The following is a 6,825-nucleotide window of genomic DNA, read 5'->3' on the forward strand; positions in this document are numbered from 1 at the left end:
GCCATTATAACAAAATTGTATGTTAGAGCTAAAATATAAAACAATCAAAATGATCCTAATATGAACCCTTGTAAAATCAAAACTTAGACTTCTGTGGTGGTAAAATTTGGGATCTCAACAATGGTAATGAATAATTTTGTTGATTTTGGCTTATCAGTTGTAAATTTTAGCATTTTTCCCATGTAGCCCCATGCATGAAAAAGGTGATGGGTGATAGAAACTAACTGAAAATGCCATATTACATTCCATGGATTTTTCAACATGGTGTACATTCGAAGATTGCCCCTTGAGTTCGAGATGCAAATACTAATTCTATAGGTTTTGCTGTTTGTAGCATTCCCTCTCATACATAGCAGTTGAAGACCTTGGCTCAAAAAGAACCTCCTGACTTTCAAATTGTTCTTAAATCCTTTAACATTCCCCAGCCCAGCTTGGTTGTTTGAAGTACAAAGACCCAATCCCTTCCAAGACCTTAATATTATTGACCATTCTTTACCACTGATTATCCCAAAGTTACTCTTGAGCCAGCTGTTCTAGTAGTTGCCTTGGTAAGTTTTCAGTAATCTGCAGTCAATAGTTTTCCAACATGGACAAGCAGTAAATGAGATGCTCTGCTTAATCAGCTAGTTTGACTACCAAATAGGAATGTTAACCAAATGTGGTTTTACCAGTTAATAAATATATCTTGATTCCAATGTTATGTAGGAACAAAATCCTAATGTTCCACAGCTATATGGAAGAGTTGGTCTGTGGAAACCTCTACTCCTGGTATATACTTCTTATTTGGAAGATAACTCCTGGTAACACCATTTCCACTGGAGGAATTGTATATGTAATTCCTTTTACTTTGATACATTTCCTTTTTCTTTTATAGCATGATGGCTTGATCTGCAAGCTAATGCCATGTTGGTATTGTACTCACTTCCAAAGGAGGTTCTATGGTGGTTCTGTTGGACACTTTGTAATTTTATAGAGTTTTTTTCCCATCCAATGGAATTTGAAAACCCCTTTCTAGTTCTTATGGTGCCTAGGAGGTTCTTTGCCTCAATTAGCATCATTAATTGAAAACTCACTGGTTATGCCAAGCCATCAAAAGTTTATTCAGAAGTTAACACAAGAGGGCACTATTGCCTATAAAAATAAATGAGCATTTGTAATGATTCCTTGAGTTCATTGTTGATGGTGGAGGTGGGTTTTATCTAAAGCCTTACCTCCAGAGTCCTTGTTTTAAGTTTCATGAATTATTTCAACTTCATAAAACTCAATGGCAAATATTCTAAAAGATGACCCAGATTCCCCATTTCTGTATCCAAAACTAAGGGGCAGTTTAGCTCTCAAAGATTCTCCTCCTAAAAGCCTAATTAGGCCTTTTTCCTTTTTTCTTTTCTTTTCTTTTTTTTTTTTTTTTTTTGGTGGTGTTGGGGATTGAACTCAGTGCCTTGTATATGTGAGACAACACCCTACCAACTGAGCTATATCCCCAGCCCTAAGAGGCTATGGCTAGGAATTGGCTCTGGTAGCACTTCCAGGCCTTTCAATACAAAAGCAAAGAGAAATCGCTTTTGTTTGGCCAATACTTCAATTGGCTTCTTTGGAAGAGAAGCTCTTTCCTCAGGCTGGGCTATGCAAACATCTTCATCCCTAGGCAGCTCCAAAATAAACTGAATAATATTTGTAAGTCATATGTCATTCCCATCTTAAGAGCAGTGGGGTTTTTTTAGTTGTGTTTTTAAAAAAATGTATTCAGTGTGCTTTGAAGGTTTGTATGGTGGAAATAGTCACAAACTGAGACTTTGAAGGAATCAAATCCAGATAAGCCTGTCTCCCAAGTTCTACATTTACAAACATTTATTGAATGCTTATTAGCTGTAAGGTACCATGATAGACAGCAGTCCAAAGTCAATTAAAATGATGTAGTCACCTTAGTATATACTCTGGAGAAGAAATATGCTACTCTGCCTTTAACCCAGATGTCATATCTGTGTATCTTTCTCTGACAATAATTTGACCCTTACTTGGGCTTTAAAGAAGACTACCTTGAATGCCTCAGTAGCAATAAGTGTAAAACTTTATGTAGTTTTCATTAAAATGTCATTCTTTACATATTTCAGTTAAGCCTCAACAACTGATGCATTCAAACAATACAAGGATTGGACTTCAATTGAGAGATGAAAAGTTGAGCCTTGGAATGGTCAATGACTTTCCCAAAACCACAGGACAAGTTACTAAATTCTTCTCTCAAAAATCTACTCATCTTCTAGCCATGAAGATGTGTGTTTCAAGAAAATCAGATCCATTGTGATAGTGATTCATAGGGTTCAAGTACAAGGCTTTCTGCCTTCTGAGAAGTGCTATACTGCGTGTTTTGGAAATCTTGGTTCCCAGGTAAGAATAAGTGCTTTTCATAGTACCACTGTGGCACCTGAGACCCTTTGGAATTAGCCCTTGGACACAGGAAACTTGTAATGAATTTGCTGTACCTTGGGGGCATTCCTGTCTGTCTGGTGTAAGCCTCTGTAGCTAAAGAAAACCTGGTGGTGCATGCCTGAGGCAGGAGGATCCTAAGTTCAGGAAAAGTGAGGCACTAGCAACTTGGTGAGACTTTTCTCTAAAGAAAATGCAAAATAGGGCTGGAATGTGGCTCAGTGGTCAAGTGTCCCCAAGTTCAATCCCTGGTACCCCCCACAAAAAAGAAAACCTTATGGGTCCAGCCTGATGCCTACCTCATGTGAGCTTCTTCAGAACTTTTGAATCAAGATGGGCTCTTGCAAATTGAATTGTCTGGTCTGCAAACTCTACTACATACTAATGATATAAATCTGAGACCATACATCCCTAGTCCTTTTAATTTTTGTTCTGAGACAGTTGCTTAGAGCCTCCCTAAATTGATGAGGCTGGTCTCTAACTTGCAATCCTCTTGTCTCAGCTTCTCAATTCACTTGAATTACAGATAGTACTCTGGGGAGGGGAAATTAAATCTTATTTACATTTAATATACATAAACACACAGAAACAACATGAGTTTGCTAACTATATCCACCATTAGTGATATTTCATATGTAGTAGTTTTTGTAATTTGGCTCCTTTCAGCAGAAATTTAGGATGTAGATCAGATGAATAAACAGCAAGCCAAATGGGCCAAATAGTAAAGTATTATTTATCAGATTACAGAGGCAGGAAATGTTAAAGTTGAGAACCCTCTAGGCCGAAATAAGGCCCTGCTTAGTTTAACAATACTCAGGAAATAAGCCTGGCTTTGAGGTTACCGGGTTTAAAATGGGGATTAAGGGCTGGGCCTGTGGCTCAGCATGGAATGCTTACCTAGCACATGTGAGGCCCTGGGTTCGATCCTCAGCATCACATTAAAAAAAATAAATAAATAAAGGTATTGTGTCCACCTACAAATTAAAAAAAATTAAAGCTGGGTTTTAAGAGTGTTCTTAAATTGACTAGCACTTTCAGATGTAGCAGCTCTTGCCCACCTTAAGACCAGCCACAGAATAGAGCTCCACCCCCCATGGAGTGTGAAGTGATAACAGCCTGAGGCCATTCTCACCATCACTACCTTCTACCCTAGGAAACCTTCTGTTTCTTTCATCCTCTAAGCAAGCAGAAGTGGCCTTGGGTGCATGAAAATGCGCTAAGGCTTTTCACCTTGAAGCTCTGTTTTTGCTTCATCTATTTTAATAATCTGTAGATAGATGCATAAATATTTGTATTTGCCATGTCCTTTTAGTGAAACTATTCATTTTTTCATTAGGATAATGGCAATATGGTAAAGAAAATGTTAATATTCTTCACACTGAAATTTACAAAGATGGCAATTTGTCCATATACTTTTTCAGTTTGTTTTTTTTTTTTTTTTGTGTGTGTGTGTGTGTATGTCAACATGATACTTGGTTTTCCTTCCCATTATTTTACTGTAAATCTTTTTTTTTTTTCTTTTCTTTTTTGGTACTGGGAATTAAACACAGAGGCATTTTAACACTGAGCTACGTCCCCAGTCCTTTTAATGTTTTATTCTGAGACAGTTGCTTAGGCCCTCCCTAATTTGCTGAGGCTGGCCTCAAACTTGCAATCATCCTGCCTCAGCCTCCCAATTCGCTTGAATTACAGGTATGGGCCACTGTGCCCAGCAATTTCAAACCTTTCTATTTGAAATACATTTCTGGGAGTGCATATAGTTGTATCTTAAATTTTTATAAAACTGGGCAGTCTTTGCTTTTTAATAGAGTGCATTTAGTGTGGTTATTGCTAAGGTTCAATTTGAATCTATCATCTTTTTGTTTTCTCTTTGTCCCATTTGTACTTTGTCTATTTTTCTGCCTTGTTTTAGATTAGTTATTTTTTTTCTGATTCAACTAACCCCCTTTATAGCATATCAATTAATTTGGTTAATTTAGTGGCTAGAGTTTGATATTCAACATTGATATTCATCATTAATTTTAGAGTTCGATATTCATCTTTAACTTATCATAGTCTATATTCAAGTCACATAGTACCACTTCCTATATGCTATAAAAATGTTACAATGGTATACTTTCAGTTCTCCCCTCATGAGCTTTGTGTTATTATTTTCTTACAGTTTACCCTTATGTGTTAGAATCCTCATACTACATTATTATTTTTCTTTGAACAGTACATTCTCTTTTTTATTAGATATAACTCATACTATAAAATTTGCCCTCTTAAAAGGTACAATTTAATGGGCTTTAGCATATTTATAATGTAGTTCAATCATCATCATGATCTAAATCCAGAACATTTTTATCACCCCAAAAAGTAACCCCATGCCCATTAGCAGTTTCTCCCTATTTCCCTATCCCTCCTGCCCTCAGCCCTAGGCAATCCACAATGTCCTTTCTGTCTCTATAGTTTTGCCTATTCCAGGCACTTCATAGAATTGCAGTCATACCGTGTATGGCCTTTTGCTTCTGGCTTCTTGAACTTACCGTTATGTGCTCAAGACTCTAGCATCCACGTTGTAGCATATGCCAGTATTTCATTTCTTTTTTTTTTTCAATGGAAAACCCACAGGAAGTAGGCTTTATTCATCAGTTTAGAATGACAACATCAGGAGTAATTTTTTAAGCTCAAAAAAGGAAGTTTGAGAGACGGAACAATTCATTATTTGAGTAAGTAAAAGGGTTTAGGAGAAAATACGACATAATTAGCAAAAATTTATCAAGGAGGGCCAAGGTTTGGTGCCCTGGACAACCCTTCTTGTTTTTTCTCATTATAGGACATTATTAATCTGAATGATTTTTCTGTACATTGCTTTGAGGAAGGGGGGTGTAAAAGAAGAATTCTACCATATTGAAAAATCTTAATTTCAGTTCTTCATTTCTTCATTACTTAAATGAGGTGAGATTTGTATTACATAAAACCATTTTTTTCCCATACAGAGGATTGAATTCACAGATGCTCTATCACTGAATTACACCCCAGTCCCTTTATTTTATTTTTTAAACTTTTTTCAGATTGAGTCTTGCTAAGTTGCAGAGGCTGCCCTCAAACTTGTGATCCTCCTACTTCAGGTGTGGGACACCATGCCTGGCAAAATCAACTATTTTTTTTCAGGACTAAGAATCAAATACAGGGCTTTGTGCGTTGTTAGGCAAGTGCTCTGCCACTGAGCTACACCCTAATCCCAAAACTAACTATTTTCAAGTAAACAATTCAAGCGGTATTGAATATGTCCCCAATGTTGTGCAACCACCACCTCTATCTAGTTGCAAAATATTTTCCTCATCCCAAAAGAAAACTTCATGTTCATTAAGCAGTACATCCTCATTTCTTCTCCACCCAATCCCTGACAACCACCTGTCTGCTTTCTGTCTCTGTGAATTTACTAATTCTGGATGTTTCATATAGGTGGAATCATACAACTTGTGCCCCTTTTTTTGCTGGGTTTCTATCAGTTAGCATAATGTTTTCAAGATTTATTTGCATTATAGGATGTATGAGTAATGCATTGTTTTGTATGTGGTATAATAATCTATTGTATGGATGGACCACATTTTCTTTATCCACTTATCCATCAACATTTGTGTTGAATTGAATCCTGCAACCTTTTGGTGATTGTGAATAATGCTGCTGTGAACATTCATGTAGAAGTATTTATTTGAGTACTTGTTTCCATTCATTCAGACATATACCTAGGAGTAGATTATCTGGGTTATATAGTAGTTTTGGTTTTTTGTTTTTCTTTTCTTTCTTTTTTTTGGGGGGAGGGGGTACACAGGTTTGAAACCAGGGATGCTTAACCACTGACCCACATCCCCAGTTCCCCTTTTTAAAAATATTCTATCTAGAGTCAGGATCTCACTGAGATTCTCAGTACTTTATTAAGATGATGAGGCTGGCTTTGAACTTGAGATCCTCTTGCCTCAGCCTCCTGAGCCACTGAGATTACAGGTGTGCATCACTGCGCCTGGCAGATGTATTATAGTTCTATATTTGGTTTCCAGAGGAACTGCCAAACCATTTCCTACTGTAGTTGCTCTAACTTCTATTCCTACCAGCAACACACGAGGGTTCCAATTTTTTCCACATCCTACTGAAACTTGTTCTTTGTCTGTTTTTAATTATGGCCACCCCAATGAATGTGAAGTAGCTTCTCATTGTGCTTTTGATTTGCATTTCCCTAATGACTAATGATGATTATTAGCCATCTGTATACTTCTTTGAACAAATGTCTACTTTTAAGCTTTGCCCGTTTTTAAACTGGGTTGTCTTTTTATTGCTGACTTGTAAGAGTATGTTATAGATTATGGATGGTAGCCCCTTATCAGATATTCAACTTCCAAAGACTTCTCTCATTTG

The sequence above is a fragment of the Marmota flaviventris genome, chromosome X (assembly GCF_047511675.1).
Source record: "Marmota flaviventris isolate mMarFla1 chromosome X, mMarFla1.hap1, whole genome shotgun sequence".
Lineage (NCBI taxonomy): Eukaryota > Metazoa > Chordata > Mammalia > Rodentia > Sciuridae > Marmota > Marmota flaviventris.